The following is a 13,676-nucleotide window of genomic DNA, read 5'->3' as shown; positions in this document are numbered from 1 at the left end:
AATTTGAAAAACAACTTTTTTGCAGTAACACACTCACATTTTTCATAAAACAAACCCATTTGTTTTTTCAGGAATCAACTCTCTGGAACCTAAAATGATTTTTTAAAAAACATCTTTCTAGGCCTCCACTCTCCCTAATCGTGCAAGAACATTTCAATTAACTTGTTGAAATACAGCAATCACCCTTATCCTGAAACTAAATTTAAATCAACTTTTTTGCAGTAACACAAACACATTTTTAATAAAATGAACAGATTTTTTTTCAGGAATAAACTCTCTGAAACCTAAAACTAATTTTAAATAACCTTCTTTCTAGGCATCCACTCTCCCTAATCTTGCAAGAAAATGACAATTAACTTGTTGAAATAATGCATTCACGCCTATCCTGAAACTAAATTTAAATCAACTTTTTTGCAGTAACACACTCACATTTTTCATAAAACGAACACACTTTTTTTCAGGAATCCACTCTATGAAACCTACGACTACGTTTTTAAAAAATGTCTTTCAAGGCATCCACTCCCCCTAATCTTTTAAGAAAATTTCAATAAACTTGTTGAAATATTGCAATCACCCTTATCCAAAAACGAAATTTGAAAAACAACTTTTTTGCAGTAACACACTCACATTTTTCATAAAACAAACCCATTTTTTTCAGGAATCAACTCTCTGGAACCTAAAATGAATTATTAAAAAACATCTTTCTAGGCATCCACTCTCCCTAATCTTGCAAGAAAATTTCAATTAACTTGTTGAAATGATGCATTCACGCCTATCCTGAAACAAAATTCAAAAATCAACTTTTTTGCAGTAACAAACTCACATTTTTCACAAAACAAACACATTTTTTTCAGGAATCCACTCTCTGAAACCTTCTACTCATTTTTTTTCTAGGTATCCACTCTCCCTAATCTTGCAAGAAAATTTCAATTAACTTGTTGAAATGATGCATTCACGCCTATCCTGAAACGAAATTTAAATCAACTTTTTTGCAGTAACACACTCACATTTTTCATAAAACAAACAATTTTTTTTTCAGGAGTCCACTCTCTGGAACCTAAAACTAATTTAAAAAAAACATATTTCTAGGCATCCACTCTCCCTAATCTTGCAAGAAAATTTTAATTAACTTGTTGAAATATTGCAATCACCCTTATCCAAAAACGAAATTTCAATCAAATTTTTTGCACTAACACACTCACATTTTTCATAAAACAAACTAATTTTTTTCAGGAATCTACTCTCTGAAACCTAAAACTAGGTTTAAATAAAGTTCTTTCTAGGCATCCACGCTCCCTAATCTTGCAAGAAAATTTCAAATAACTTGTTGAAATGATGCATTCACGCCTATCCTGAAACTAAATTTAAAACAACTTTTTTGCAGTAACACACTCACATTTTTCATTAAACAAACCCATTTTTTTTTCAGGAATCAACTCTCTGGAACCTAAAATGAATTAAAAAAAACATCTTTCTAGGCATCCACTCTCCCTCATTGTGCAAGAACATTTCAATTAACATGTTGAAATACTGCAATCACCCTTATCCTGAAACTAAATTTAAATAAACTTTTTTGCAGTAACACACACACATTATTCATAAAACAAACACACTTTTTTCAGGAATCCACTCTCTGAAACCTTCTACTAATTTTTTATAAATTTCTTTCTAGGCACCCACTCTCCCTAATATTGCAAGAAAATTTCAATTAACTTGTTGAAATACTGCAATCACCCTTATCCTGAAACTAAATTTAAATCAACTTTTTTGCAGTAACACAAACACATTTTTTATAAAATGAACAGATCTTTTTTTCAGGAATAAACTCTCTGAAACCTAAAACTAATTTTAAATAAACTTCTTTCTAGGCATCCACTCTCCCTAATCTTGCAAGAAAATGTCAATTAACTTGTTGAAATAATGCATTCACGCCTAACCTGAAACTAAATTTAAATTAACTTTTTTGCAGTAACACACTCACATTTTTCATAAAACAAATACATTTTTTTTCAGGAATCTACTCTCTGAAACCTACTACTCATTTTTTTTAAATTTCTTTCTAGGCATCCCTCTCCCTAATCTTGCAAGAAAATGTCAATTAACTTGTTGAAATTATGCATTCACGCCGAACCTGAAACTAAATTTAAATTAACTTTTTTGCAGTAACACACTCACATTTTTCATAAAACAAGCAATTATTTTTTCAGGAATCCACTCACTGGAACCTAAAACTAATTTTTAAAAAACATCTTTCTAGGCATCCACTCTCCCTAATTTTGCAAGAAAATTTCAATTAACTTGTTGAAATACTGCAATCACCGTTATCCTGAAACTAAATTTAAATCAACTTTTTTGCAGTAACACAAACACATTTTTTATAAAATGAACAGATTTTTTTTCAGGAATAAACTCTCTGAAACCTAAAACTAATTTAAAAAAAACTTCTTTCTAGGCATCCACTCTCCCTAATCTTGCAAGAAAATGACAATTAACTTGTTGAAATAATGCATTCACGCCTATCCTGTAACTAAATTTAAATCAACTATTTTGCAGTAACAAACTCACATTTTTCATAAAACAAACACATTTTTTTCAGGAATCCACTCTCTGAAACCTTCTACTCATTTTTTTTAAATTTCTTTCTAGGTATCCACTCTCCCTAATCTTGCAAGAAAATTTCAATTAACTTGTTGAAATGATGCATTCACGCCTATCCTGAAACTAAATTTAAATCAACTTTTTTGCAGTAACACACTCACATTTTTCATAAAACGAACACACTTTTTTTCAGGAATCCACTCTATGAAACCTTCGACTAAGTTTTTAAAAAATGCCTTTCTAGGAATCCACTCTCCCTAATCTTGCAAGAAAATTTCAATTAACTTGTTGAAATATTGCAATCACCCTTATCCAAAAACGAAATTTGAAAAACAACTTTTTTGCAGTAACACACTCACATTTTTCATAAAACAAACCCATTTGTTTTTTCAGGAATCAACTCTCTGGAACCTAAAATGATTTTTTAAAAAACATCTTTCTAGGCCTCCACTCTCCCTAATCGTGCAAGAACATTTCAATTAACTTGTTGAAATACTGCAATCACCCTTATCCTGAAACTAAATTTAAATAAACTTTTTTGCAGTAACACACACACATTATTCATAAAACAAACACACTTTTTTCAGGAATCCACTCTCTGAAACCTTCTACTAATTTTTTATAAATTTCTTTCTAGGCACCCACTCTCCCTAATCTTGCAAGAAAATTTCAATTAACTTGTTGAAATACTGCAATCACCCTTATCCTGAAACTAAATTTAAATCAACTTTTTTGCAGTAACACAAACACATTTTTTATAAAATGAACAGATCTTTTTTTCAGGAATAAACTCTCTGAAACCTAAAACTAATTTTAAATAAACTTCTTTCTAGGCATCCACTCTCCCTAATCTTGCAAGAAAATGTCAATTAACTTGTTGAAATAATGCATTCACGCCTAACCTGAAACTAAATTTAAATTAACTTTTTTGCAGTAACACACTCACATTTTTCATAAAACAAATACATTTTTTTTCAGGAATCTACTCTCTGAAACCTACTACTCATTTTTTTTAAATTTCTTTCTAGGCATCCCTCTCCCTAATCTTGCAAGAAAATGTCAATTAACTTGTTGAAATTATGCATTCACGCCGAACCTGAAACTAAATTTAAATTAACTTTTTTGCAGTAACACACTCACATTTTTCATAAAACAAGCAATTATTTTTTCAGGAATCCACTCACTGGAACCTAAAACTAATTTTTAAAAAACATCTTTCTAGGCATCCACTCTCCCTAATTTTGCAAGAAAATTTCAATTAACTTGTTGAAATACTGCAATCACCGTTATCCTGAAACTAAATTTAAATCAACTTTTTTGCAGTAACACAAACACATTTTTTATAAAATGAACAGATTTTTTTTCAGGAATAAACTCTCTGAAACCTAAAACTAATTTAAAAAAAACTTCTTTCTAGGCATCCACTCTCCCTAATCTTGCAAGAAAATGACAATTAACTTGTTGAAATAATGCATTCACGCCTATCCTGTAACTAAATTTAAATCAACTATTTTGCAGTAACAAACTCACATTTTTCATAAAACAAACACATTTTTTTCAGGAATCCACTCTCTGAAACCTTCTACTCATTTTTTTAAAATTTCTTTCTAGGTATCCACTCTCCCTAATCTTGCAAGAAAATTTCAATTAACTTGTTGAAATGATGCATTCACGCCTATCCTGAAACTAAATTTAAATCAACTTTTTTGCAGTAACACACTCACATTTTTCATAAAACGAACACACTTTTTTTCAGGAATCCACTCTATGAAACCTTCGACTAAGTTTTTAAAAAATGCCTTTCTAGGAATCCACTCTCCCTAATCTTGCAAGAAAATTTCAATTAACTTGTTGAAATATTGCAATCACCCTTATCCAAAAACGAAATTTGAAAAACAACTTTTTTGCAGTAACACACTCACATTTTTCATAAAACAAACCCATTTGTTTTTTCAGGAATCAACTCTCTGGAACCTAAAATGATTTTTTAAAAAACATCTTTCTAGGCCTCCACTCTCCCTAATCGTGCAAGAACATTTCAATTAACTTGTTGAAATACAGCAATCACCCTTATCCTGAAACTAAATTTAAATCAACTTTTTTGCAGTAACACAAACACATTTTTAATAAAATGAACAGATTTTTTTTCAGGAATAAACTCTCTGAAACCTAAAACTAATTTTAAATAAACTTCTTTCTAGGCATCCACTCTCCCTAATATTGCAAGAAAATGACAATTAACTTGTTGAAATAATGCATTCACGCCTATCCTGAAACTAAATTTAAATCAACTTTTTTGCAGTAACACACTCACATTTTTCATAAAACGAACACACTTTTTTTCAGGAATCCACTCTATGAAACCTACGACTAAGTTTTTAAAAAATGTCTTTCAAGGCATCCACTCCCCCTAATCTTTTAAGAAAATTTCAATAAACTTGTTGAAATATTGCAATCACCCTTATCCAAAAACGAAATTTGAAAAACAACTTTTTTGCAGTAACACACTCACATTTTTCATAAAACAAACCCATTTTTTTCAGGAATCAACTCTCTGGAACCTAAAATGAATTATTAAAAAACATCTTTCTAGGCATCCACTCTCCCTAGTCTTGCAAGAAAATTTCAATTAACTTGTTGAAATGATGCATTCACGCCTATCCTGAAACAAAATTTAAAAATCAACTTTTTTGCAGTAACAAACTCACATTTTTCATAAAACAAACACATTTTTTTCAGGAATCCACTCTCTGAAACCTTCTACTCATTTTTTTTCTAGGTATCCACTCTCCCTAATCTTGCAAGAAAATTTCAATTAACTTGTTGAAATGATGCATTCACGCCTATCCTGAAACGAAATTTAAATCAACTTTTTTGCAGTAACACACTCACATTTTTCATAAAACAAACAATTTTTTTTTCAGGAGTCCACTCTCTGGAACCTAAAACTAATTTAAAAAAAACATATTTCTAGGGATCCACTCTCCCTAATCTTGCAAGAAAATTTTAATTAACTTGTTGAAATATTGCAATCACCCTTATCCAAAAACGAAATTTAAATCAAATTTTTTGCACTAACACACTCACATTTTTCATAAAACAAACTAATTTTTTTCAGGAATCTACTCTCTGAAACCTAAAACTAGGTTTAAATAAAGTTCTTTCTAGTCATCCACGCTCCCTAATCTTGCAAGAAAATTTCAAATAACTTGTTGAAATGATGCATTCACGCCTATCCTGAAACTAAATTTAAAACAACTTTTTTGCAGTAACAATCACATTATTCATAAAACGAAAACACTTTTTTTTCAGGAATCCACTCTCTGAAACCTTCTACTCATTTTTTTAAAATTTCTTTCTAGGCATCCACTTTCCCTAATCTTGCAAGAAAATTTCAATTAACTTGTTGAAATGATGCATTCACGCCTATCCTGAAACAAAATTTAAATCAACTTTTTTGCAGTAACACACTCACATTTTTCATAAAACAAACACATTTTTTTTTCAGGAGTCCAGTCCCTGGAACCTAAAATGAATTAAAAAAAACATCTTTCTAGGCATCCACTCTCCCTCATTGTGCAAGAACATTTCAATTAACATGTTGAAATACTGCAATCACCCTTATCCTGAAACTAAATTTAAATAAACTTTTTTGCAGTAACACACACACATTATTCATAAAACAAACACACTTTTTTCAGGAATCCACTCTCTGAAACCTTCTACTAATTTTTTATAAATTTCTTTCTAGGAACCCACTCTCCCTAATCTTGCAAGAAAATTTCAATTAACTTGTTGAAATGATGCATTCACGCCTATCCTGAAACAAAATTTAAATCAACTTTTTTGCAGTAACACACTCACATTTTTCATAAAACAAGCACATTTTTTTTTCAGGAGTCCACTCTCTGGAACCTAAAACTAATTTTTAAAAAACATATTTCTAGGCATCCACTCTCCCTAATCTTGCAAGAACATTTTAATTAACTTGTTGAAATATTGCAATCACCCTTATCCAAAAACGAAATTTAAATCAAATTTTTTGCACTAACACACTCACATTTTTCATAAAACAAACTAATTTTTTTTCAGGAATCTACTCTCTGAAACCTAAAACTAGGTTTAAATAAAATTCTTTCGAGGCATCCACTCTCCCTAATCTTGCAAGAGAATTTCAAATAACTTGTTGAAATGATGCATTCACGCCTAACCTGAAACTAAATTTAAAACAACTTTTTTGCAGTAACACACTCACATTTTTCATAAAACAAACACATTTTTTTCAGGAATCTACTCTCTGAAACCTACTACTCATTTTTTTAAAATTTCTTTCTAGGCATCCCTCTCCCTAATCTTGCAAGAAAATGTCAATTAACTTGTTGAAATAATGCATTCACGCCTAACCTGAAACTAAATTTAAATTAACTTTTTTGCAGTAACACACTCACATTTTTCATAAAACAAACACATTTTTTTCAGGAATCTACTCTCTAAAACCTACTACTCATTTTTTTTAAATTTCTTTCTAGGCATCCCTCTCCCTAATCTTGCAAGAAAATGTCAAATAACTTGTTGAAATAATGCCTAACCTGAAACTAAATTTAAATTAACTTTTTTGCAGTAACACACTCACATTTTTCATAAAACAAGCAATTATTTTTTCAGGAATCCACTCACTGGAACCTAAAACTAAGTTTTTAAAAAACATCTTTCTAGGCATCCACTCTCCCTAATTTTGCAAGAAAATTTCAATTAACTTGTTGAAATACTGCAATCACCCTTATCCTGAAACTAAATTTAAATCAACTTTTTTGCAGTAACACAAACACATTTTTTATAAAATGAACAGATCTTTTTTTCAGGAATAAACTCTCTGAAACCTAAAACTAATTTTAAATAAACTTCTTTCTAGGCATCCACTCTCCCTAATCTTGCAAGAAAATGTCAATTAACTTGTTGAAATAATAAATTCACGCCTAACCTGAAACTAAATTTAAATTAACTTTTTTGCAGTAACACACTCACATTTTTCATAAAACAAATACATTTTTTTTCAGGAATCTACTCTCTGAAACCTACTACTCATTTTTTTTACATTTCTTTCTAGTCATCCCTCTCCCTAATCTTGCAAGAAAATGTCAATTAACTTGTTGAAATTATGCATTCACGCCGAACCTGAAACTAAATTTAAATTAACTTTTTTGCAGTAACACACTCACATTTTTCATAAAACAAGCAATTATTTTTTCAGGAATCCACTCACTGGAACCTAAAACTAATTTTTAAAAAACATCTTTCTAGGCATCCACTCTCCCTAATTTTGCAAGAAAATTTCAATTAACTTGTTGAAATACTGCAATCACCCTTATCCTGAAACTAAATTTAAATCAACTTTTTTGCAGTAACACAAACACATTTTTTATAAAATGACAGATTTTTTTTCAGGAATAAACTCTCTGAAACCTAAAACTAATTTTAAATAAACTTCTTTCTAGGCATCCACTCTCCCTAATCTTGCAAGAAAATTTCAAATAACTTGTTGAAATGATGCATTCACCCCTATCCTGAAACTAAATTTAAAACAACTTTTTTGCAGTAACACACTCACATTTTTCATAAAACAAACCCATTTTTTTTTCAGGAATCAACTCTCTGGAACCTAAAATGAATTAAAAAAAACATCTTTCTAGGCGTCCACTCTCCCTAATTGTGCAAGAACATTTCAATTAACATGTTGAAATACTGCAATCACCCTTATCCTGAAACTAAATTTAAATAAACTTTTTTGCAGTAACAAACACATTATTCATAAAACGAAAACACTTTTTTTCAGGAATCCACTCTTTGAAACCTTCTACTCATTTTTTTAAAATTTCTTTCTAGGCATCCACTTTCCCTAATCTTGCAAGAAAATTTCAATTAACTTGTTGAAATGATGCATTCACGCCTATCCTGAAACAAAATTTAAATCAACTTTTTTGCAGTAACACACTCACATTTTTCATAAAACAAACACATTTTTTTTTCAGGAGTCCAGTCTCTGGAACCTAAAACTAATTTTTAAAAAACATATTTCTAGGCATCCACTCTCCCTAATCTTGCAAGAACATTTTAATTAACTTGTTGAAATATTGCAATCACCGTTATCCAAAAACGAAATTTAAATCAAATTTTTTGCACTAACACACTCACATTTTTCATAAAAAAACTAAATTTTTTTTCAGGAATCTACTCTCTGAAACCTAAAACTAGGTTTAAATAAAGTTCTTTCGAGGCATCCACTCTCCCTAATCTTGCAAGAGAATTTCAAATAACTTGTTGAAATGATGCATTCACGCCTAACCTGAAACTAAATTTAAAACAACTTTTTTGCAGTAACACACTCACATTTTTCATAAAACAAACACATTTTTTTCAGGAATCTACTCTCTGAAACCTACTACTCATTTTTTTTAAATTTCTTTCTAGGCATCCCTCTCCCTAATCTTGCAAGAAAATGTCAATTAACTTGTTGAAATAATGCATTCACGCCTAACCTGAAACTAAATTTAAATTAACTTTTTTGCAGTAACACACTCACATTTTTCATAAAACAAACACATTTTTTCAGGAATCTACTCTCTGAAACCTACTACTCATTTTTTTTAAATTTCTTTCTAGGCATCCCTCTCCCTAATCTTGCAAGAAAATGTCAATTAACTTGTTGAAATAATGCCTAACCCGAAACTAAATTTAAATTAACTTTTTTGCAGTAACACACTCACATTTTTCATAAAACAAGCAATTATTTTTTCAGGAATCCACTCACTGGAACCTAAAACTAAGTTTTTAAAAAACATCTTTCTAGGCATCCACTCTCCCTAATTTTGCAAGAAAATTTCAATTAACTTGTTGAAATACTGCAATCACCCTTATCCTGAAACTAAATTTAAATCAACTTTTTTGCAGTAACACAAACACATTTTTTATAAAATGAACAGATCTTTTTTTCAGGAATAAACTCTCTGAAACCTAAAACTAATTTTAAATAAACTTCTTTCTAGGCATCCACTCTCCCTAATCTTGCAAGAAAATGTCAATTAACTTGTTGAAATAATGCATTCACGCCTAACCTGAAACTAAATTTAAATTAACTTTTTTGCAGTAACACACTCACATTTTTCATAAAACAAATACATTTTTTTTCAGGAATCTACTCTCTGAAACCTACTACTCATTTTTTTTAAATTTCTTTCTAGGCATCCCTCTCCCTAATCTTGCAAGAAAATGTCAATTAACTTGTTGAAATTATGCATTCACGCCGAACCTGAAACTAAATTTAAATTAACTTTTTTGCAGTAACACACTCACATTTTTCATAAAACAAGCAATTATTTTTTCAGGAATCCACTCACTGGAACCTAAAACTAATTTTTAAAAAACATCTTTCTAGGCATCCACTCTCCCTAATTTTGCAAGAAAATTTCAGTTAACTTGTTGAAATACTGCAATCACCCTTATCCTGAAACTAAATTTAAATCAACTTTTTTGCAGTAACACAAACACATTTTTTATAAAATGAACAGATTTTTTTTCAGGAATAAACTCTCTGAAACCTAAAACTAATTTAAAAAAAACTTCTTTCTAGGCATCCACTCTCCCTAATCTTGCAAGAAAATGACAATTAACTTGTTGAAATAATGCATTCACGCCTATCCTGTAACTAAATTTAAATCAACTATTTTGCAGTAACAAACTCACATTTTTCATAAAACAAACACATTTTTTTCAGGAATCCACTCTCTGAAACCTTCTACTCATTTTTTTTAAATTTCTTTCTAGGTATCCACTCTCCCTAATCTTGCAAGAAAATTTCAATTAAGTTGTTGAAATGATGCATTCACGCCTATCCTGAAACTAAATTTAAATCAACTTTTTTGCAGTAACACACTCACATTTTTCATAAAACGAACACACTTTTTTTCAGGAATCCACTCTATGAAACCTTCGACTAAGTTTTTAAAAAATGCCTTTCTAGGAATCCACTCTCCCTAATCTTGCAAGAAAATTTCAATTAACTTGTTGAAATATTGCAATCACCCTTATCCAAAAACGAAATTTGAAAAACAACTTTTTTGCAGTAACACACTCACATTTTTCATAAAACAAACCCATTTGTTTTTTCAGGAATCAACTCTCTGGAACCTAAAATGATTTTTTAAAAAACATCTTTCTAGGCCTCCACTCTCCCTAATCGTGCAAGAACATTTCAATTAACTTGTTGAAATACAGCAATCACCCTTATCCTGAAACTAAATTTAAATCAACTTTTTTGCAGTAACACAAACACATTTTTAATAAAATGAACAGATTTTTTTTCAGGAATAAACTCTCTGAAACCTAAAACTAATTTTAAATAAACTTCTTTCTAGGCATCCACTCTCCCTAATCTTGCAAGAAAATGACAATTAACTTGTTGAAATAATGCATTCACGCCTATCCTGAAACTAAATTTAAATCAACTTTTTTGCAGTAACACACTCACATTTTTCATAAAACGAACACACTTTTTTTCAGGAATCCACTCTATGAAACCTATGACTAAGTTCTTAAAAAATGTCTTTCAAGGCATCCACTCCCCCTAATCTTTTAAGAAAATTTCAATAAACTTGTTGAAATATTGCAATCACCCTTATCCAAAAACGAAATTTGAAAAACAACTTTTTTGCAGTAACACACTCACATTTTTCATAAAACAAACCCATTTTTTTCAGGAATCAACTCTCTGGAACCTAAAATGAATTATTAAAAAACATCTTTCTAGGCATCCACTCTCCCTAGTCTTGCAAGAAAATTTCAATTAACTTGTTGAAATGATGCATTCACGCCTATCCTGAAACAAAATTTAAAAATCAACTTTTTTGCAGTAACAAACTCACAATTTTCATAAAACAAACACATTTTTTTCAGGAATCCACTCTCTGAAACCTTCTACTCATTTTTTTTCTAGGTATCCACTCTCCCTAATCTTGCAAGAAAATTTCAATTAACTTGTTGAAATGATGCATTCACGCCTATCCTGAAACGAAATTTAAATCAACTTTTTTGCAGTAACACACTCACATTTTTCATAAAACAAACAATTTTTTTTTTCAGGAGTCCACTCTCTGGAACCTAAAACTAATTTAAAAAAAACATATTTCTAGGGATCCACTCTCCCTAATCTTGCAAGAAAATTTTAATTAACTTGTTGAAATATTGCAATCACCCTTATCCAAAAACGAAATTTTAATCAAATTTTTTGCACTAACACACTCACATTTTTCATAAAACAAACTAATTTTTTTCAGGAATCTACTCTCTGAAACCTAAAACTAGGTTTAAATAAAGTTCTTTCGAGGCATCCACTCTCCCTAATCTTGCAAGAGAATTTCAAATAACTTGTTGAAATGATGCATTCACGCCTAACCTGAAACTAAATTTAAAACAACTTTTTTGCAGTAACACACTCACATTTTTCATAAAACAAGCACATTTTTTTTTCAGGAGTCCACTCTCTGGAACCTAAAACTAATTTTTAAAAAACATATTTCTAGGCATCCACTCTCCCTAATCTTGCAAGAACATTTTAATTAACTTGTTGAAATATTGCAATCACCCTTATCCAAAAACGAAATTTAAATCAAATTTTTTGCACTAACACACTCACATTTTTCATAAAACAAACTAATTTTTTTTCAGGAATCTACTCTCTGAAACCTAAAACTAGGTTTAAATAAAATTCTTTCGAGGCATCCACTCTCCCTAATCTTGCAAGAGAATTTCAAATAACTTGTTGAAATGATGCATTCACGCCTAACCTGAAACTAAATTTAAAACAACTTTTTTGCAGTAACACACTCACATTTTTCATAAAACAAACACATTTTTTTCAGGAATCTACTCTCTGAAACCTACTACTCATTTTTTTAAAATTTCTTTCTAGGCATCCCTCTCCCTAATCTTGCAAGAAAATGTCAATTAACTTGTTGAAATAATGCATTCACGCCTAACCTGAAACTAAATTTAAATTAACTTTTTTGCAGTAACACACTCACATTTTTCATAAAACAAACACATTTTTTTCAGGAATCTACTCTCTAAAACCTACTACTCATTTTTTTTAAATTTCTTTCTAGGCATCCCTCTCCCTAATCTTGCAAGAAAATGTCAAATAACTTGTTGAAATAATGCCTAACCTGAAACTAAATTTAAATTAACTTTTTTGCAGTAACACACTCACATTTTTCATAAAACAAGCAATTATTTTTTCAGGAATCCACTCACTGGAACCTAAAACTAAGTTTTTAAAAAACATCTTTCTAGGCATCCACTCTCCCTAATTTTGCAAGAAAATTTCAATTAACTTGTTGAAATACTGCAATCACCCTTATCCTGAAACTAAATTTAAATCAACTTTTTTGCAGTAACACAAACACATTTTTTATAAAATGAACAGATCTTTTTTTCAGGAATAAACTCTCTGAAACCTAAAACTAATTTTAAATAAACTTCTTTCTAGGCATCCACTCTCCCTAATCTTGCAAGAAAATGTCAATTAACTTGTTGAAATAATAAATTCACGCCTAACCTGAAACTAAATTTAAATTAACTTTTTTGCAGTAACACACTCACATTTTTCATAAAACAAATACATTTTTTTTCAGGAATCTACTCTCTGAAACCTACTACTCATTTTTTTTACATTTCTTTCTAGTCATCCCTCTCCCTAATCTTGCAAGAAAATGTCAATTAACTTGTTGAAATTATGCATTCACGCCGAACCTGAAACTAAATTTAAATTAACTTTTTTGCAGTAACACACTCACATTTTTCATAAAACAAGCAATTATTTTTTCAGGAATCCACTCACTGGAACCTAAAACTAATTTTTAAAAAACATCTTTCTAGGCATCCACTCTCCCTAATTTTGCAAGAAAATTTCAATTAACTTGTTGAAATACTGCAATCACCCTTATCCTGAAACTAAATTTAAATCAACTTTTTTGCAGTAACACAAACACATTTTTTATAAAATGACAGATTTTTTTTCAGGAATA

This window comes from Lissotriton vulgaris, chromosome 2_2 (assembly GCF_964263255.1).
Source record: "Lissotriton vulgaris chromosome 2_2, aLisVul1.2, whole genome shotgun sequence".
NCBI classification, from domain to species: domain Eukaryota; kingdom Metazoa; phylum Chordata; class Amphibia; order Caudata; family Salamandridae; genus Lissotriton; species Lissotriton vulgaris.
This window is presented reverse-complemented; position numbering follows the sequence as displayed.